This window comes from Teleopsis dalmanni, chromosome 1 (assembly GCF_002237135.1).
Source record: "Teleopsis dalmanni isolate 2A chromosome 1, ASM223713v2, whole genome shotgun sequence".
NCBI classification, from domain to species: domain Eukaryota; kingdom Metazoa; phylum Arthropoda; class Insecta; order Diptera; family Diopsidae; genus Teleopsis; species Teleopsis dalmanni.
The window spans coordinates 91,920,194-91,943,341 of NC_051846.1; positions in this window are offsets into that span (position 1 = coordinate 91,920,194).

A 23,148-nucleotide genomic window follows, 5' to 3' on the forward strand; every position below is an offset into this window, starting at 1 on the left:
TGCATTAGCATACTGTGAGAATTTACTGAATTGGCGTCTTCACACGCCAGCCCAAACACTATCGTCAAACGGACGGTAGGGGCTCATATTGCAAGAATGCAATAAAGGTACAATAAATATCAGCATACTTATTTACTCACATAGTGTATGCTTATGCACGCTACAGTACACACAAGTTAGAATTTCAAAGCGATAGTAGTTGATTAACACCGTCTGGATCTCAGCCGTAGCTATAGAAGTATAAACACAAGTTAGATGTTTAACACAACGTGGCAAGCATTTTTAAACACACGTGGTAATTTCAAAAAAAAAAACCCATAATCTATACAATAGCACTGCACAAGATGTAAAAAAAATGCTTACCACTTTCCTGGTTAATTACAAGTATTCGTTATGATCTTTCTAGTGTTTTATCGAGGGCGATACTATATTCAGGTGTAAAGGCGTACTTTTTTTGCAGGATGTCCATAGAGTACTTTTAGAAGCCTTCTATGTACCTCCTTCATGTGACAACTATTGAAGCTCCCAGACCGGTACGCTACACCTTACCTATAGTATGCTCTGTTCCCACGTTGTACTAGACCATCAGTCACTTGCTGTCCAATTGTTCACCACAATTTTTCCCTCTGTCGCCAAACCCGTACTGAGATGTCCAATGATGATCAAAACCAAACAAGAAAAGACACCGATTTCAGCAAAACATCGCCTTTTATTTGATCTTGGTGACGCTTTTAATTCCGCTATCACCAAGTTTGCATTTTTTTTGTTTAATCATTGTTTTTGCATGTTTACAATTTATGCCCATGCTTATTTCTTCTAAGTCTTTCTGTACAGACTTGTTTTTGGCTGTTTACAACTTGCTGTTCTGATACATTTTTTTTTGTTTAAGTTTTGTTTTTGCATGTTTACTATTTAAGCCCATGCTTATTATTTTCTAATTCTTTCTGTGCAGAGTTGTTTTTGGCTGTTTACGGCTTGCATTGTTATAATTATTATTTTCACAAATACGTTAGGGCAACGTGGCCTTATGTAACCCTAATTTTCGTGCAAGAAAAAATTGGGTCGTTACAACATATAAAAGAGTTTGGAAAAACATAAACGTGTTCCGAACACATTTGTGTAGATGGATCTACCAGATTGATGTTCTGTGGTATCTTCCAGCTTGAGCTTTCAATATGAATGCTAGGCTGGTCACACATAATCTTAGGTAGTACATAAGCCTCTATTCGGCTGCTAAATCCGTTAATTCTGGACGAGAAAGCTAAATTGATTTGTTATTGCGCATCTTGTTTTTTTTGCCACAGACCTTCTGTACATGCTGAGGTCTTTTTCGGATTTTCACCTAACTTCTTAATTATTTGATCGGCTATCAGGTTGACTTGGGAGCCGGAATCCAACAATGCTCTGCACTCAATTTCCCTTCCATTGTTGCCTTTAACGACAACACGTGCAGTTCCTAATACCACAAAATTTTTCTGGATGTTGAGATTGTTGGAGAACAGAGAAGCAGGATTTTTTAATATAGATGCCTTCTTAATCATGGATGCTTCAAATGTGCCTTCTAAATGCAGCAAGGTGGTGTGTTTCTTGCTGCATTTTAAGCAACTGCCTGATGTGCAGTCTTTTGTGAAGTGACCACTTTTTAGACAATTGAAACATCGTTGCAATGATTTTATGAGATGTAGCCTCTTAGGTGGGGTGTCATTCAGGAACTGCTTGCATAGATTAATTGGATGATTATCTCTCTTGCATATTGGACATTTAACTTGAGCAGTGTTAGTTGTAGCCACTGTCTTAACCCATATTTTTATTGATGCGCTATTATTTATTGTTTTTAGCGATTGGAACCTTTGTTCAATAAATTGAAATAGTTCCTTTATAGTGATCAGCTCTCGATTGTTTGATAATGACTGCTCAAATGCTGTTTGTGTTATCTTGTCTAATTTCTTCAACGTCATATGAACAATTATGACGTCCCAATATTCGACTGGATTGTGCTGCGCCTTTAGTCCCAATAAACACTCTTGTGAAATGTCATGCAATGTTTTAAGGCCAGAAGCGGTTTCAGTTATCATTGCTGGGAATGCGAATAATTTGTTTAACAATGCGGTAAGTAATAATCTACCATTATTGTATCTAGCCTTCAGAATCTTCCATGCGGTAATGTAGTTCTCAACTGATGCTGGCAAATGCTTTATCAGGTTTTTGGGTTCACCAATCAAGTTAGTTGTTAAGTAGAACATCTTTTGGATAGGTTTGAATGGTTGTTCGTCTACAAGTTGTGTAAACAGGTCTCGAAACTCTACCCACTTCAGCTGGTTTCCGTCAAATGTTGGAATTGTTAACAGTGGTAATTTCACTGCCTGAATTGTTGAATTGTGCTGGTAGTGAGAATTGGATGAATTTAGCTTGAGTTTCAAACAAATATCCGTGTCTTGGAGTTTTTGACTAATTTCATAATACAATTCCCAGGAGTAACCTTCAATGAATTCTTCTGATGTAGAATTCCATATTTTTTTATTGTTGTTATCGAATGCTTTGTGATAACCTTCTATCAAAGCAAGCTTGCAAGAATAAAAAACTTGATTCTGAGATTGTTGGCTTGCTATTTCAATTTCTTGACTGGATCTGTCAATGACATTTATGAGTGCTCGTTGATTACGCAACACTTTTGATAAATCTTCATTTTGTTGAAGTTGTATTGGATTTTGTTGAAATTGCCCAAGTGTTTGTTTGTCAATTCAATCATTTTGTCATAGTATCCCGTGGTGAAATACTCGTCTTCTGTATCTTCAGCCATGGCTTTACAAGACAGTAACGTGTTGTGGTTCTTCTCTAACTTAGACCATTGTTCAGTTAACCGTTGAATTCTATCCTGGTAATAACGATTCGTCTTCCTTGCGGCTGGATAATTCTTGAAGTTGCTGATTATCCTCTCGATCTCAGCTCATATAGCTTGTTGTTGATCAATAAGTGTGTCGAAATGCTCCATGATAATACCGTTCCTATTTATTGTCCTTATAGGAAAATCACGTCGGGGTCACCAAAATATTTTGGGGATGCGTTTATCCTCAAGTTTCTATAAATGGGTATTTGTATACCGAAATTCCACCAAGCACATGTAACTTGTTGGACGGTATATTTGTATATTTTATATTTGTGAATATACCACCGAGCACATAAACCCGTTAGTATTTTGATGAAAAGAATAAATGAAAGATGAGTTTGCTTCAAGTTTGTATCATCGAATGAATTTTATTGAATAAATGATTTATCTATTTATATACATTTTTTCTTACAATAATTACTTATAATTGCTTATCACGTGCAATAATTCACTGACCTATAATAATTAATATCAAGCAAAAAAATAATGACACATAAAATATTCAGCAAAACAATAAATAATTAATAGCAAGCAAAATACATAAAATATTTAGCAAAACAATGAATAATAAATTACTTAAAATGTATTCTAGACCTAATTTTCGAATAAACACTAATCAGCAAAAATATAACTTACAAATATATTACATGCATTTTTAACCAAAACCAAACTATACCATTAGTTGAAAGCACCTATCATCTGGATGAAGCAACACTTGACGATACATTTTATTTATGTCTGCCATCAACCCATACTGATGTTTCCGAAAGCGAATTACTGTAACAAATAAATTATTTCGTATTGTTGGTCCAACCATTAGTAAGTCACTCAGTGATACTTGTAACGCTAACCGACATGATGCATCAAAATCGCTCTTAATTTCATGGTCTCACTACTTGGTTTTAAAACGTAATGATGTGGTATGAAGTAGTAAGCACGACTCAGATCAGGAAACGTAGTCGAACGTATAAGTTTTTTCTCATTAGAATTAGCAAGAAGAAATCTGCAATTATATAGGTATTCGGAAATGCCGACACAAAAATAAATTTAAAAATTGATTAAAGCTTTTTGAGCTCAGTATTAATTCTAAATTTTATTCATAAAATTAGGAAGTATGTAACGATTAAATTTTTCCAATAAAAATTTAATGTTGCAATTCTACGAATTTCCTTTCACATCAGATATTGCTGAAAATGATAACACAGTCGGCTTATGACAAAACACTTGTTTAATATGCAATTTTGATTAAATCTGAACACACCTGCATTAAAAGTTGTTAATTGATATTTTAAATAATATAAACACCAATTTACCTAATATGTTGATGGTCAGAGAGGGACACTTCGTCCGACACTTGCCAATTCTATATAGATTCCTCAATACCTCTGGTGCATAGAGTAAGATCTAATACCTCTTCACTAATTGCATTAATAAAAGTGGGTTTACTACCTTTATTAGCTATACTTAATCCTAACGACATAATATAATCTAATAGATATTCACCCCTTTTGTTATCGTTACTGCTCCCCCACACTGTGTGGTAAGCATTTGCGTCACAGCCCAAGATTAGCTGCCGCCCAGTAGATTTGCAGAAGCTGATCAGCTGTTGGACATCCGATGGTGGAATGGTTTCTTCATCACCTAGGAAGTAGGCAGAGGTCATGACTATATCTGTGGCCCCTTCTAATGTTGGAAGTTCGACTAGAATCATTGCTAGGTCTCTAGAAATAAATTTAGTTAACGGAAGATGTTTTACGTCTCCACCGATTAGAATAGCTGCACGCGGCACTGTAATCGAACGGTCAAAACAGCTTAACTGATTTTATGTTAAGACCCCGCCCCTTTAGCATGGTGCAGATTTGCCTGGAGCACTTTAAAAGTGCTCATTTTGTCTCGTTAAGAGACTTACGGACGAGACTTTCACATTTGTCTCGTCGAGAACTTTTGTACTTATCACCCTTTGATTGCTTCGGTAGAATTTTACCGATTAAGAGTGTTTTATTGGTAGCGGTTCGTGGTTTACCTGCTACAGTTGCCGTGGCCGTGGAGGGCATTGTGGACTTGATTACTCAAGTGGGAATCTGTACTGCACGCCTACTAGCAGAGCTCACAGCCTTGCGTTTGGAGGGACGTGTGTCTAGTTCCTCTTCCTCAGGGACGGTCACTGTTGGGCAATTATCTGTAAGGGATGTTGCCAGATCCGAGGATGACTGGATGGTTTTGTCATCCTGAACCACCTTTGGAGTATTATCTATGGGGTGAGAGAGAGCGTTGTGGTTCCCTGTAGCATCAATCTCAAGTGTCCGAACTGGTATACAATTCTACCTTTAAGTTCGGATAATTTCCTCATAGATTCGTCATCAATGATGAAAACCAGGTGAAGTATCTGATCCTGCGTCAGCCTGCGTATCACCTTCCACCGCTTGGTGGAGAATTTGTTCTGGGTGCCAATGGTAGCTAGTACTTTTTCGTTTGACAGTGTCAAACTTTGAGGAATATAGCCTCGAACTACGTGAGATCGTGGGAAATCCTTTTCCACTACCACGTTTATAGCGAGTCCGTTAATTACTATTGGTTATAATGTTAATTTCTAATTAATTAATTTAATTAAGTTAATTACTATTGGATATAATGTTTTTTATTTCTATACACTTACGTCATTGGTCAAAAACATAATTGCTTAACAGTTGACACACTAATAAATTATTTTGCTTTGCGATTTGTGTTTCTGGGTTATAAATATTAATTTGAAGTGTTTTGGGTTAAAGTGTCAGATAACCATATCGCACACAGTGAATTGCGTGTGGCCATGGTTTTATGCACTGTACCTAGTTTGATACAGCTTTTAGCCAATCCGGCACTTAAACCAGCTTAGCGTTTGCACGTTATGTTTTCATCCGTATCTAGTCTGATACGGATTTAGCTAATCCGGTACATTAACCAGCTTAGCATTCACTTACGCAATCCGGCACATGAACCAGTTACGTATTGTATATAAACAGATATTTATATTTACATATATATATGTGTTTATTTAATTATTTATTTCTTTATTTATTTGTTATTATAGGTTTTCAAATTCGGCACATAAACCAACTTTGATTAAGGTTCTTTTAGGCACTTAAACCAAAAGAAAACGCTTGTTTAAATTCAGGTGTTTAGATTGAATTGAATTTTATTGAGAAATGTTCTGCTTTTATACAAAATTATTAATGCTAAGCTATGGTAAAAGAGAAAATGCACCTAGTTCCCACGATTTGTTATCCGATGGACTTTGAACATTCAAGGCCAAGGGCATTCGTGGGAAATATGTGCATTACCTAAGCTTATAATATGTCTGTTTAATGCAGTCAGTAAGCTGGTATATGTATTTTGCCATATACCAACTTGCTTCACAAATTTGATGAATTAAATGTGCCATCACTTATGACATGCGCCAACTCATATTGCACCTGTGGGAAGAGGTGCAATATGAATAGGCAAGCAGCGGCTTGCCTATTGCTGCAACTCACAACGAACATACGATAAAAGAGAATACACATAATGCTTATCAACCTCGCACAGTGGCGTGTGAAGATGATCGTGTTACGTCTGGCACGCTGATAGCGTGCGAATATTTAGTTGTGAGAGCCAGCAACATTGCTAAAAATATGTGATAACACAAATAACAACAACAACAAAGACAGAATAAGAAACTAAATTAAAGTACTTATTTACACATAAAATAATTATAATAATTAATATATCTATATATATGATTAATATGATATTTGTAATAATAATTATGAGTATAAATAATTGATTTTTATACTAAATTTAATATAGAACTTAACATTCTCCCTTCTGTTGACTTCGGTCAAATCTGTGCCTCTACATTAACTTCGAATTTGGATATTGATTGTTGTTGATGTGTTCGGGGGCGAGGAACAGGATTGTTGTTCTGCCTTTTTCGTTTGCTTACGTACCGAACTATGATAATACATAGTATTAATATACTTAGCCCAAGTGCTAAGTACTCGATGACAAAATAATGTTGATGATGTGCTTTTTCATTCACAGGCAATTCTTCTTGTTGTTTGACTGTCTTTAATGCTGCTTTCAGTTGATTGATGTCATCATTATGCATGGGAACACTGATATTCTGCCAATTTAGTGGCTGATGTTGTTGTTGATATGTTGTTGTATTCATTGAACTTGAATGGAAACTCGAATGAGAGTATTTTAAAGGAGTAGTCAACGTATAATGACTATATAATGATGTTGTGGTATGTTTAATCACACATCCTGGAGGCAATTCCATTAATACGGTGTCTTGCAATGTTATTTGTGGATGCTCTTTGTTACATACTGCTGGTGATCTCATGATTAAACCCATGTGTTCAAAATGATTCCCAGGTTTTTTATTGAATGATGTTAGGCTGATCCCAGAAGCTGATATTAACGGTAGCCATAACATAATGAGTAATGCTAGGCCATAGAGTTTTACCCGTTTTAGTGGTGTTTCTTTAGCTTGTTGTTGTTGTGCAGTGGTAGACGAAAGTAAATCTGCTGATACTGGTGCCAATCGGTGTATTGGCCGCTTCAAACTATCTTTCTTAGTTTTACCATCTGCCACTTGAATTTGACCGTTGACACTTGGATGGGTATTCACACATCGCCCTACTGGTCATTCCTTATTTTGTTGAGTGTATCCAATAGATGTTGCTTAACGTTTTTTCTCGACTTCATGTAAATTTTGCTCATTTTTGGTGGGTGCTGTACATGTGATTGTACTGTGATTATATCCACTTAATGCACCGCTGCATACCCAACCAAAGACGGTTTTCTGTAATACTGGTAAGTTGTTTGTCATACGAATCTTACCTACTGATAATAGCAAATTGAAATGCTCGGCACCTATCAATAAGTCGACATCACCGTTTACATTAAGCTCGGCATCGGCAAGTTTGATGTGTTTAGGAATTGGCCATTGAGATATGTCGAATGATGTGTTTGGTAGAGGCGAAGTAATTTTTTCCATCACAACTGCTTTCATTTTTATATTGAACTTAGTGGTACGTGATGAGATGTTGGCAGTGACCTGATGGTTTGCCCTTCGTTTACCTGTGCCAATTCCTTTGATCCATATTGGATTTGAATTCAGTTTTAGTTGTAGTTTTTTAGCCAGTTTTTCTGATATTAGGTTCATTTGAGAACCAGAATCTAGAATAGCCCTGCATTCAATTCCTTCGCCAGAATTTGAAATAATATTGACCTTGGCGGTCCCAAGCAACACATATGCTTTTGTTGACAGTACTGTAGTTAAAACAGCAGCAGCTTCTTGATTGGAGGAAATGGTCTTCTTGGATACAGCCGCGTTGATATTGGTGAAATCACGTGCGCCAATTGTTGGCCCCTTTGCATTGTGCTGAAGATGGAGTAATGTGTTGTGCGCTTTATTGCATTTGGCGCAATGTCTGCTTCTGCAATCACTGGTTCTATGTCCGCTACGTAGACAATTGAAACACAATTTCAACTGTTGTACTGCGGAAACACGATCAGGAACTGATAATGCCAAGAACGTGTTACACTGGTAGATTGGATGGCCATTAAGGTGGCACATCCTGCAAGCTAGCATATTGTTTGTAGTTGCTGTTGCTGTCACTACTTTGATTGGTGGTGAATTTGGATTGACAGTTTTCAATGATTGAAACGGCTTTTCCAAAAATAACAGAAACTCATCTATTGATTGTAATTCACGCGGATGCGCTAGCGACTGTTCATACAGTAGTCTAGTTTGTTTATCCAATTTTTGAGTTAATACGTATAACAATATTGGACTCCAGGAAATGGTGTCCATGCCCAAATTGTTCAATGCTAATAAACTTTCCAGTGTACAGTCATGTATGACTCGAATGTCATTCGGTGCTGGAGCTCTCACAGTCGCTTGATTTATGATTTTCTGGATGATGGAAAAAACAATGATTCGTTTATTGTCATAACGTTCCTTCAATATTTGCCATCCTGTTACATAGTTTTGCTTCGTTAGAGCGAGATGTGTTACTAACCGTGCTGCATCTCCAGTTAAATGATTTTTTACATACCACATCTTCTGTGCATCTGGCAATTGAGTGTTGTGGATAATTTCTGTGAACAAATTGTCGAACTCCATCCACTTGGTATAAGTTCCGTCAAACTTCGGAATTGTTATGTTAGGTAACCTTACTTGCACTTTTTCAATAAGAAGCGGCTGCTGTTGATTTTATGTCATCTTCAACGTTATTGACACCAACACATTTTGAACGTCTTCTTCTAGTTCAATATATTTCTGGATGTCATATCCAACTTCTATTGGATTCGAAAGAACTTCCCAGATTTTAAAATTGATGGCTTCAATTTCTTGCCATAATTTGTTGATTCTGTCAATATTTACCTGGTAATATGACAGAGGCTGTTGCTCGTCCATGCGCTTGTCGCCATTGATGAGCCGCAATAATGAACATGATATTGCACGTTGTTTGTTGATGAGCCCTTGGATCTGTGGATCAGGGCCAAACGCTGGAACATCTGTGTGCCCAACATTAAATTTTGATGGTGATGGAACAGCCACAAGGTCGTCTATTTCTTCTTGACCGAATTGTTTAATGGCCGTTTCAAATTGTCGACTGTACTGTTTGTAGATATTCAGGATCTCTTGATAATATTCCTTTTTTATGTAGTCGTGTTCGACTGGAATAGAATCAAGACTGAATTTTATTATCGACTTAATCGAAGGATTCCCATGCTGAGTTTAAACGCCTCAGTCGTTCTTCATAGTAAGCCTTGGTTTTCCTTGCCTTACCATCCTTCTTGAAGTTTTTTACGATATTCTGGATTTCTGTTCCTGTTTCAGCCTGTTGATTGAAAAGGTCCTCCATGATTACCAGAAAGTGATTGTTGAAAACTTTGGTACGTATATGTCACCAAATGACAACTATGATATGTGATAAATCACGAATATGTCCCCAAATGACAATGATGATGAGTGATATATCACATCGGGATCACCAAAATGTTATGATCTGTACCTAGTTTGATACAGATTTTAGCTAATCCGGCACTTAAGCCAGCTTAGCTTTACACATATGTTATTATCCGTATCAGACTAGAAATACAAAATCTTAACACTAAGCTTATGGTAAAGAAAAAGACACACCTAGTTCCTACGATTTGTTATCCGACGGCCTTTGAACATTCAAGGTCAAGGGCATTCGTGGGAAATATGTGCATTACCTAAGCTTATAATATGTCTGTTTAATGCAGTCTTTTTGTTTTGGTTTCTAAAAATTTTGTTTTGCTTACATGTCCCAATCTTTCATGCCACAATTGATAATTATTATTTTGTATAGCCTTAAACGCACAAACTTTTTTATACAGTGTAAACTTAACAATTGGTACATTGTTTACACACTTATAAAAAATAATTATCTTATCATTCTTTTTAACTTCAACACCTCCTGGCTTAAATTGTATAGTCATCCCGGTATCTTGCATTTTCTTAATTGAAAGTAAATTCTCACAAAACAAAACATTTTCCAAAATAAGGCCATTTTGCGATTGTTATTTGCACCGAGAAACCCCAGAGTCCAAAAGAAATGACACGTTTTTTTCTTCAGCAATTTTAGTATTTTTGCTTACCATAAACGCAAAGCCTTTCCCTGCTGGAACTTCTGCAATGTTTGCTACTTTCTCATTTTTAGAGCTTTTATTTAAAAGCCTTTTATACACATAACAGTCTTTTCTCATGTGCCCTTTTTTTCCACAGTGATGACATTTTATTATTATTTTAGAACGATTTTTAAAAGTTTTAAATTTGTTTCTGTTTTTAATATTACTTGAATTAAATATATTTTTTTAACTCCCATTTTTACACACCGCTTGTAAAATTTTTATGTGTGTCTCTTTAATTTACTTTTCAATTTTATCTCGTGATCAAACAATCGGTTTTTTACAAATGCTAGTGTTAAATTGTCTTCGGATAATGTCTCGATAAGATGATGGCAGTGTTAATAATAAATGAGATACTTTATCCATTTCATCAATTTTAGCTCCCGAAGCTAATAACTCACTTATTAAATCATCAAATACGTTAAAATGATTTACTAATGGGAAATCCTCTTTTAATTTTAAAGGTAATAGTTTTTTTTCGCACTGCTAATTGCGATGCTAAACTTTTTCGCTCGTATATTGCATCCAGGTTTTTTAATAATAGGTTTTGCAGTACATTCAGTACTTGCAAATCTTAGAAACGAGTCACTTAAATATTCAATTATAACACTTTTAGCACTTCTTTCGGTTTGAGTCCATTTCTCGGTAGTTTTTTCGGGAATGCCACCATCAATCACTTTTAAGGCATCACTTTCAGCCAATTGTGCCCTAATTCTGAGTTTCCATTTGGAGTATTTTTCAGCATCAAATGGTTTAATATTTCTTTTTATTTTTTCCATATTCACGTAGTGTAATGCGTGCTTGGCACATAACCTGTTAGAATAATTTAACCGTCACTTCTAGCTTCGATATTGTACTAAACTCTAAAAAGCATTATGCGCCTCAATTTGACCATATGCTCTTTACACAACAAGCAAATTCCAAGAACAGACCACAACAGACAACAACAGCAACACATACGAGACATGACGCCTGTCTGCCCATTGCAACTAATGACTTCCTTGAATTGGAATTTATGTAATCTATGTATTTTGTTATTGGGGTAAAACCACACAAACAAAGTACAGGTCTATTCAGTAACTGTATGTCCAACATTGGATGATTTTCTTTTTTACATATTGGACATTGTACAATTTGAGAATTGGATGAATTTAGCTTGAGCTTCAAACAAATCTCCATGTCAATTCCAAGGAGTAACCCTCAATGGATTCTTCTAATGTAGAATTGCATATTTTTTCATTGTTGTTATCGAATGCTTTGCGATAACTTTCTACTAAAGCAAGCTTGCAAGAATGAAATACTTCGTTTTTTGAGATTGTTGGTTTGCTGTTTCAATATCTTGACTGGTTCTGTCAATGATATTTATGAGTGCTCGTTGATTGCGCAACACTCTTGATAATTCTTCATTTTGTTGAAGTTGCTTTGGCTGCTTTTCCTGAGCATTTTCTACCTCTTGAATTTCGGTTAATGTCCTGTTAAAAATATCGAAATATTTGTTTGTTAATTTTGTCATCCTGTCATAGTAAGCCGTGGTGAAATAGTCGTCTTCTGCATATTCGGCCACGGCTCTACATGACAGTAAAGTGTTATGGTTTTTATCTAACCTCGTCCATTGTTCATACAGCCTTTGAATCCTGTCCTTGAAATAGCGATCAGTCTTCCTTGCGGCTCGATCCCTGTTGAATTTGATGATTATCCTCTCGATATCAGCACCTATAGTTTGTTGCTGGTTAATCAGTGTATCAAAATTCTTCATAATAATACAGTTCCTATTTAATATACTGATAGAAAAATTACGTTGGGATCACCAAAAATGTTGAGAATTCGTTTATTCTCAATTTTCTATCAATAGATATTTGTATACCGTCAAGCATTTGTAACTTTTAATTTCTATGAATACCACCGAGTACATAAACTTGTTGGTATTTAGATGAAAGGGTAAAATAAAATAAATGAAAAGATGAGTTTGGTTCGACTTTGTGTAATCGAATGATTTATTGAATATTGGATGATTTATTGGATGATCTCTTATCTTTACCTTTTCTTTAAGGGAAAGAGAAATTGAGAGAAATCATCTCTCAATGTTTTTGTTGGTTATGTTAGTGTTATTATTATTATTATGAATAAACTGTTTTTTCGTTTCGAGGTTCTAACAAGGTTTTTGCAAATAAATACGTTGGTTTTGATAAATAATGTTTTTATTTATGTTTTTTTGTTTTTGTACTTTCACGCACTTTTTATATTTTATATGCTATTATTTTCTTATCAGAAAAACTTATGCAAAAAAAAAAATTTCCTTCGCTTTTTTGTCTTTCTGGTATTGAATTGAATTGTTCTAATTAAACTGAAAACACCTTTCAATAAATAAACTTTTCTGTACATTTAAAATAAACAATTTTCCTTCAATCTATTTACTATTTATACAAATTTTTATTATTTGCTGCTGTTCAGTTATAACTCGAAATTTTATTTATTGTTCAAAGTCTAAAATGATCATAATAATCTTAAAAACTAATGAGAGATACCTTACAATATAACTTAAATCAGGCGTAGTTCACATGCTTACTATTCGAATATAAGATTAGCGATGTTCATATTAGGATATTATAATATATGACAATATACATATATAAGGGTGTCCCAGGGTATATAGCGAAATTATTTTTTTCGATTTGAAATACGCATACCCCTTATTTTTTTTCTATTTGATCCTAGTAACTGAATTAATAAATACTATTGGTATCGGATAACGATAACCCGTTCCGACTTGATCTCAAACTTTTAACAGAAAGTTTGTATAGAAACAATAGAAGACATTTTAGACCTTCATGTTTATTCAGTAAATAAAACACTATTTTACTCGTATCTTATATTTATTAAGTATTTATTATTAAAATGATGTTAATTATTTAATTTTCATTTTAGAGTTTGTTACAGTCAGGATAAACATATCCTGAACATATCCTGTTCTTGTACGCAGCATAGTAAAAATTCTTTTTGTTCGTCTTCAGCAGTGTTTTTGCCATGAAAGTCTTGCATTAACTTAACCGCTCTTTCTGCTGTATCATTAACTGCTCTCATTGTCAGCACCTGTTTCTTGGCCTGTTGACATTACTATACCATGAAGAGGGACATTCGTTGAGAAAATTGTCATCAATTTTGATTCGATTAAACAAAGTCTTGCTTTTGAATAAAAGTCATCGATATTTTTCTCATAAAGTCAACCACATAGTTCATCTTTTGAAGGGATATATCGCTTACAGTGGCCTGATGGGTTTTCTTTGGCTAAGTTATTAACTATTTTTGCCTTTCTTGCATGGTCAACATTATCATCAAATAGAAACAAGACAGGCACTTCATCAATTAAATACCATAAATGCTGACAGAACTTTTGTAAAACTCTTTTTGAGATAATTTTGTCAATTGTTTCATAAGTCTTCATGATCTTCAGAAAACACAAAACCTAGTAAGGTGCTTTTACCGCTGCAATCCATTGGATGTCACGATGAACAGGCACACGTCTAACAGTGCCGCGTTATTCTTGATGGCCATTCTAAATTGAGAGCTAAGTAATAAAATTTTTAATGAATAAATTGCTCTCGCCATCCATCGCGCTTGGTGCATGACACCTGGAGGTCAAATCTTAAATTTCTTTTCTGTATCTCCGCCAAGAAATATTATTGAAAGCTCTATTAATTCTCTATAGTAGTTTCTAACAATTTTCTTAATCTTTTTAGTTCGTTAAAATTCCAGCAGCTTGTCAATTTCTGAAACATTCAGCTAAGATAACCTTTCTGTAGGATACTGTCCTTTTTTAGGATCGATATTTTTCCAGTTTTCTTGCAACCTTTTGAATAATGAAATGTTAGGGTTTTTGGTAACTTGATTATTTTAGCTTCAACTACCCTTTTCAATATCAATTCGTGGATGTGATGGTGGCAAGCAAAAATAAGCATATCTCGACTAAATTTTTGTTCGAGAAGCACCATTAATACGACCAGTATTTGAACCAGTAGTATCACAACAAAAAATTTGCACTTTATCTTTAAGATTCCAGTCAGTAACCGCATTCCAAACTGCCTGTGCCTGTTTACTTCCTATACAGTTGTCTAATTTTGGCACCGCAATAAGTTGTTCCTTAAGACCATTCAAAATAACAATCAGGAGACATTCTTCTCCACATTTGCGCACATTTAAAGTCAGCAACAGTTTGCCATCCCAATGAACAGTTACAGTGTCTGGTACTTCGTTGTGGAAATCGACTTTTATAATTTTTGCACGCTGTTTTCGTTTTTCTGTACGAATTCTTTGAATGGAGGACTTGCTTATAGGAAATTTGTCAGTATTATATCTAAGTGCCTCAATAGTATCATCAATAATAAATATAGAATTTCTCATACTTAACTGACAGCTTTGTAAAGCTGCCACTAACATTGGAGTGATAATATTTTTCCTCATAAAAGTTTTTTTAGTATCGAACTGTGCGCTCCCAGTTTGGATGGGTAAATTTAAATAAATTCTAAATCCATTATTTCAGAATCAGAATACCAATTTTCTTGATAAGATGACATCGAAGCAGTTAAGAAAGAACAATAATTAGTATGACGTTGTTGTTCCTCATGTTTCTAAGGCGCATTTTTTCCTCTTTTTCGGCGAATTTTTTGTCCACTCCAGCTAAGTGACCAAATCAATCTGGCTCTCTCTGGCACTGCGAGAAGATTCTGTCTTCATTTATCTTTATTAATTGAAGCGCGTCGGCATGTGCAATATCAGACAAATTATCTAAGTTTGTAATAAACTCTTGTCTTGTCTTGTTCGCAAACCTTTCCAAACTTGGTATAATGTAATTAGCTTCTTAACACAGTTTGGTAAAGATAACTGTATATATAGTTGGTATACATGTCTGTTCCTAATAAATAATGTACTCACGAGTAGTAAGATTCGTGCATTACTTGAAAATTAAATTCACTTTACGAATTGCCAATACTTGTCCATTAGAGGGAATTTTTGAACCAGGGATTTGATGTTTTACATCCCCAATTAAAAAAGTTCCTTTTTTAAAACTGCGTAATCCCATTGACGTACAGACTGAATGAAAATAATACGTTTACTACTAAAACAAATAATAACAAGCACTGCGATAAGTTCGCTGCGATGCGCCAAAGGATGCAAGTTCTGACATGTAGCGGCAAGTCGGCACGAGTTGCTTTATTTCTAATTACATGAAATTTTATTTACAATTGTTTTGATTCGATTCAAACATAATTACAGGGTATGCGTTGAAAAAAAAAGGAATTAATTTTTTTTTGGACACCCTAATAGATATGTAATATATCTAAGCTCCAAATATAAATACGAAGAGTATAGACATTTGCCTTATAAAATAAGGTGTGTCACATTAGTAGTATGTCCGTATATATTTGTCAAGTAATAAACAGTTATATGAAGACTTTAAACTGTTGTTGTATTGATTGGATTTTATTTTATTGTTGCCCTACACCTCTCCTTTCTTCCGGGACCAACTGTGAAAAAAAGTTTTTAGTGTAAATGCTATTTACACAAATTGTTTCTTATTCACTATATTTCTTGTTCTTAGGCGTGCATTACACGTGTATATATTTATTTAATATTTATTATTGTTTTGCAGTTACAACAAACGGTTGATAGAATCGGACCAAAAAAGAGATAAACAAATTAAATATCAAAAGGATTTTTAATGAACAAATAATTCTATATATTCCCGCATAAAGCAAACTAAACCGAGCGTCGCTATTCTGTGTCTTGATTTTACAAATGTCTACTGCATACTCTTTTATGCTGCCATCCTGTATTGTGCATTCTGATCTTTTTGTAGTGCTGCCACTGAGTTTAATCATTTTTACACTTTATATACCATTCTTGTGTGATGTCGCCATAAGTTATTAAGGAGAAAAATTTGTAAATGGAACTGTTCAAACTTTCCGTAACGAAAACATTTTTTATATCGTTTGTTATAGGTTATTCTGATCTTATTGAAGGATATAAATTCAAAAATATTTTTATTTTATATTTTCTATTTTATATCTGATGTTGATATTTGCCAACGCCTGAAAATTATTTTTACTGTTAAAAATGTTGCCACATGGGAGTACATTAATTTCGATAATTAACAAGAAAAATGAAATGCATATGTGATAACTAATTTTTTTTCACTTATTTCGAAAAAATCTTATTTTTTAATAACATAATTAAATGTTTTTTTTTACTCAAGAGTGCATAAGCTTTCAAGAAGGAAGCGGCCACCACACAGTATTTCGTTTTATGAAGTATTTTATTGAATTATTGCTTTACAATAATGTCAAGAAGAATTAGAATTAAGGATCATTTAGTATTTATATACCAAAAGTAACCTATTATGTCTTATTATTCTTTTATACTCGTACTTTCGATCTACTTGCCTTAATAACTTCAACTGTTTGTTTCGACTAAAGAATTTCATTTCATACACAGTAAATTGAGATATTGACAATTAAGAGGATAGTCAGTATAAATACAATTTTTTTCATCAATACATAAATATTTAATTGAAATACTATATGAAATATGTTTTTAAATTTTTCTCAGTTATATTGAAAATGACCAATATGTACATATGATTTAATCGTTTCTTGGACCAAGATGATTTCTGGGAACTTCTTTTATGCAATTTGGTTAGAACGTAATTTCAATATAGGTTTTGATTTATATACACATATGCAAGGTAATACCTACCTTTTTTATAAGTGGACAGTAAATATTTAAGTATATAAATGTAAAATTGTGCTTTATTACAAGTAATTAATAAATGTTTAATAATATTAAAGCTTTCACATACGAGATTAGGAGTAGCACGACTTCTGTATTCAACTGCGACCACACAACAACTACTGAACTATTTTGACAACTGCACTGCATTCAGGGCTTCTTTTCACATTCATATATGTACGATCAATCCAAAATGTCTGATCAACGTTGGAATCAACTATTTGCAATCAACTATTTGAACACTTGAATCCAGTACTTATGTTGATTCTATTTAAACAAGAAAACCACTGACTACTTGAACCCAGAGATTTCCTTATTATTCTAGTTACTGAACACTTAAATCCAGTGAATACTCGCTTATGTGACGTAAATTTAGCACTTGAACTAAATTTACAAAGCTAATAAAATAAAGCAATGAATTAATAACGAATGTGGCTTCGCATCAATTGAATTGTCAAAAATTTAATTGTGCCTTTTATTTAGAATTAATAATCAATTTACAACAAATAAATTAACTAAAATAATCTTGACCATGCATGCCAAACAATGAACTTGTTACAAACTGCAAGAGTGCATTTTCAGACGAAATTTGACGCTTTTGTTTTCATGAGCAAACAAAAGCGTATGACGTGTTTTTTGGCATTGCATTGACAAAAATATTTTTTACAACACAATATATTTGAAATGAAATTATTACAATACAAAATAATATAAATAAATTATTCATACAAAATAATACAAACAAATTATTCATACATAGTAATATAATATAATATTTAACAATATATGTCTGAATACATACATATTCATATATGTATATGTTTGAATATATATTTTCATAAAAATATATATAAATATATATAATATATATATAAATATATATATTTCTTTTTGTTTTTTTTTTTATTACATTTGTGCCAAATACAATATTTAATAAATATGAATTCTATTAAATTTTTTTGATTTTCTACTTAAATGCAAAACTAAAACTATGCCACAAAATGTAGTCAAGAATTAAAAAATATTTATTTGTAAATTTAGAAATTAATAAAATTATTTATATTATTAAATTATTATCTCCAACAGCAATAGTGTTAAAGTGAATATTATAACAATTATTTGTAAATTGCATTTAAACAATCATATGTATTATATATAAATAACATATATAATTCGTTAATTGTATGTAATTGTATCTAAAAATAATAAAAGCATTACTAAGAGCACTCAGACGTAGCTCGGTAACCTGGTAACATCGTAAAATAATAGACTAATAAGATTAAATTTTTGTTTTTTACAAATATTTTATATGTTATACAATATTTATACATAAATAGTAATAATAAATTTAAATTTTTTTTATATTATTTAAATTATATAAATGTAATTATTTGAAATATTGATTGTTTGATTTTTTGTGCAAAGAAATTTATATACAACTTTAATTCTTATACGTATAAAAAAAATATTTTTTAAATAAATAGACCAAAATATTTTTATTTGACTTTGAATAAAAATGTGTAAAAAAAATAGTATGAAGCAAAAATGACGTATAAATATGGTTTATCCTAGAATTGTAATTATATTTAATAATAATAATTGTATTCAATAAAAACACACGGTCCAATCCCTTTATAACGGCATGAGAGAAACTGATGAGGTTATTATAATATATATTACAGTATATATAATGTATATATCATATATGTGTTGCTAGCTTTAAAGAACAGAACACTGTCTTTGTAATTATTTTTTTAATGCAATGAATTTTAATTTAATGTAAAATACTAATATATTAAAAATAAACATCAAATAAATATAAATTGTTTATGTTTTTTATTTGAATAATTTATGTCAAAAATGTCAAAAATGTCGACTTGAGTTAAAGTGTTTTATAAGGTGAGGAAAGCATCCAGTTCTTGATCGTATTTAAATAGGCAACTCTATATATACTTAAACAAAACCTTAAATTATATAAATACGCCATTCCTCAACACCGATTTTTATCTCTAAACACTGGTGTTAAATCAGGTAACATTAGAATGCGCTTTTTAAAGTGTCACTGCAGTTCGTCCACTTCTTGAAGACATAATTGGTACCATATTTGATCTTCATATGTTTGGATTGCTCTTACTATCAAAAACAGTTTCCATTGCGCATCAAGAGACATGCTTTTCTGCTGTTAAAAATTACTCCATATCGTATATGCCCATCCTTTAGGTGTAGTGTTTTCATCGGTATCCCCAATAACTTATATTGTCAAACGATTTCCAGCTGATGTATATTGAAATTCCATTCAATTTTAATTATTCGCGGTGAAACTTACCAACCATTCTATACCCTTTTTCATCTGTTAAAAACTCATGTGTAGATAATACAGACTACTAATTGAATGCTACATATTCTTTCCCAATTTTAAGAAATACTTTTAGTTAGCTTTAAAATTCTTGTTCTTTAGTATGGTAATCGCCACACGAAAATTTTTCGACTTTTTGTATAGACGCCAAACAAAAACTAATCGTACGATATGCATTAAACTTTGACAGAATGTGTATAATAGTGTTACCTATTCAAAAATAGGCCTCTCGTTCTTTTTTGATCAGAAGGTACATGATGTTACCTCGTACATTGCCCATGCTTCCTCCGCCGGTCATTTTATAAGGTGAGCGTGCACCTCACCGTTGAAGCAGCCGTTGCTAGCAGTATTGCAGTCGAGCGGATCAGTAGCGGTAGTTCACAGGTATTTGTTATAAACGTTTAAAAATCATATTCCTGTAAGAATACAAACTTGGAGGCTGCTAATAAAGATTAAGTAAAATATTAAAACTATTCCTTCGGCTTGTGCTAATACAATTTATTTTATTTTATGTTCAAACATTCATTTTTCCTTGTTTTTTTTTTAAAAAATGAACAATTTTTTTCTGTTGTTCTAAATCTGTTGTTCTAAAAATCATTGAAGCAAAAATTATTAATTAAAAATTAATACCTAGTTATATGTCATTATACATATAAATATAAAATATGTTTATATAAAATTTGTTTCACATATGTATATATTTTTTATTTTGTTTTTGTATATATATATATATATTAGGGTTTCATTAATTTTCGAAAGTCGGAGAATTTTCCGCGACACCCCCCATACTGGTTCATTTCACTAAAAAACAAATCTATGTAAAATTTTAGTTCAATTAGATAAGTGGAAATGGCGCCCAAAGAGTCCCAAAGATTGGTAAATAACCATATTTTTTGCATGAAATTTATATTTGATTGCTTATATCTCCGACATATTCAATTTTTCTGATAAAACTGTTATTTTTCAGTGTTATTCATTGGAATACGAAGTGAATTTTATAGTATTTTATTGTCCTACTTTTTAAACTCTCAGTTGCTAAAACTTATTACTGTCAAATAATTCAAAGTGATATTACATTAAAAAGTGTTACCAAGATGTCTTCTTTAAAATTGCGTGAAAATATATATCTTGCTGATTATCATTCTACTGGGTTAACTGGCAGTAAATTAGCATCAAATAGGGAAGTATTAAAAGTTCTTTTTATCATCATGCGCGTGGTTAAGTTACTGTTAAGGAGAAGTGATAGATTAATTATACAAGAAGTTATTATATTTTGGTGAAAGGCACGAATACCAATAAAATGACAAAAACATTGCATAAATTTGCAAAAACATGCTAATAGAAAAAACTTTAGAGCTCAGCAAAAAGAAGCAGAATTCATAAAACGATTAGCGGCATTATTCGACATTGTGATTAGAAACTGTGTCATTGCGGATATCATCAGAAAGTGAAAGTTCTTCCAGTGATAACGAAATTAATAAAGAACCAAATACCGAGTTTATATCCAATTAAGATGAAACATATGGATAGTTATATCTGGGCATGACTAGTATGTCTCTTTTTCTTTATTAATTCAATTTTAATTTACATTAGTTTGGAATTCAATTGTGTGGGGTAATGTTCCATCAATAGATAAATGAGATGATAGGGTTAAGTATATATACAGTATGACTACTGTCCGGAGAGTACATTTTGTACTTTTGTACATTTTGTGAGATTCCGAAGACTTTATGCTATTAATAAAGTAAGGTATATATTATGTTCGTGTATGCGACATAATATTGTATTACCGATTACCAAAAAAACACAGTGATTCCATACGCATTGTTCAAAGTTTGTTTGCATTGGTTTGGAAAATTGTTGTCAGCTTTAGAAGGCAAACAAAATGTGGACCGTTTACGTATTATAATCTCAAGTAGGTCTGTTGAGCAATTATTTGAAGTACCTGCACTGAAAAACGGTACCGGAAGAGCACACGGATCTGCTATTTGTAAATCAATTTTTGAATGGGGTTTGCAGGAGCATGTGCAAGCTTTAGTTTTTCATACGACAGCAGCAAACACTGTTCATTTTAATGGAACTTCCTCAATTATTGAAAGCCATTTAGAAAGAGGTATTTTATATTTAACTTGTAGACATCACATTTACGAAATTATTCTCAAAAATGTCTTCCCTGTTAAGATTTGCAAGTCTGAAAGCCCAAAACTTGAACTATTTCAGCGATTTCAAAAATTATGGCCGAAAATAAACGTTGATAATTTTACAGTCGGCTTTGAAAATGAAAAAGTAAGAAAATCGTTAAATACGGATGATGTGTTTCGAATTACAAGTTTCCTTTATAAGATTCGTAAGGATAACCAACCAAGAGATGATTATAAGGAACTTCTGGAACTTGCATTATCATTTTTAGCAGAAAAACTACACAGCAGTATAAATTTTCGATCTTCTGGGGCTATACATCACGTAAGATGGATGGCAAAAGCCATATATGCATTAAAAATATTTTTATTTAAGAAAGAGTTGAAATTGTCTGCAGAAGAGAAAAAAGCTCTATACGATATATGTATATTTATTACTAAAGTGTATGTTGAAGTTTGGTTTAATGGTTTGTCATCATTCAAAGCTCCTTTTCAAGATTTTAATCTTCTTTCTACTCTCTATCAATATGATAAAGTTGATGGAGATATATCTAGAATTACTTTGGAGAAATTATGTGATCATCATTGGTATTTAAGGTCAGAGCTTGTTGCTGTGACATTTTTCAATTCAATTATATCACCTGAGACAAAGACAAAGATGGGTTCGAATTTGAATATAGAATGTGATGACATGGAAGTCAGGAGAGTATCAATAGACCACGCAAAAATAACTGAAATCGTCGCAAAGGGAATTGAACAGTTTTTCTAATCGTTTCAACTTGTGCGATAACTTAATGAAAATATGTCCCACAAAATGGCATGAGGACCTTAGTTTTATTCAAGCTAAGAAAACGATTTCAAGACTAAAAGTAATAATTTATACGGCAGAATGAGGACAGAAATTAATGCTGGACTAAAATTCAATTTAAAAACAAAATGAGAATTAAAAACAGTACATATTAAAAATTGTTAACAATTAACGCCGTCGTTTTCAAAATTGTAATACGGATACTTTGCTCCAGCAACTTTAAATAAAATAACAAAAATTATGTCGGAGAAAACCAGAATATGGTAAGTACCTTTTTATTAGAAGGAATATTGACAATTTTTGTGAAGCTGAAGCGGACAATTACATACATATCACTTGAAAACCTTCCAAACGGGTGATTTCAGCTAATTTTTTCCTTTATTCAATAATTATCAGAAAAACTGTGTATGAGTGAATTGTTTATTTTAAATGAATCTATCTTTTGGGAAAACAGTTTTTAAGCAAAATTAAATATGTCGGAGATATAAGC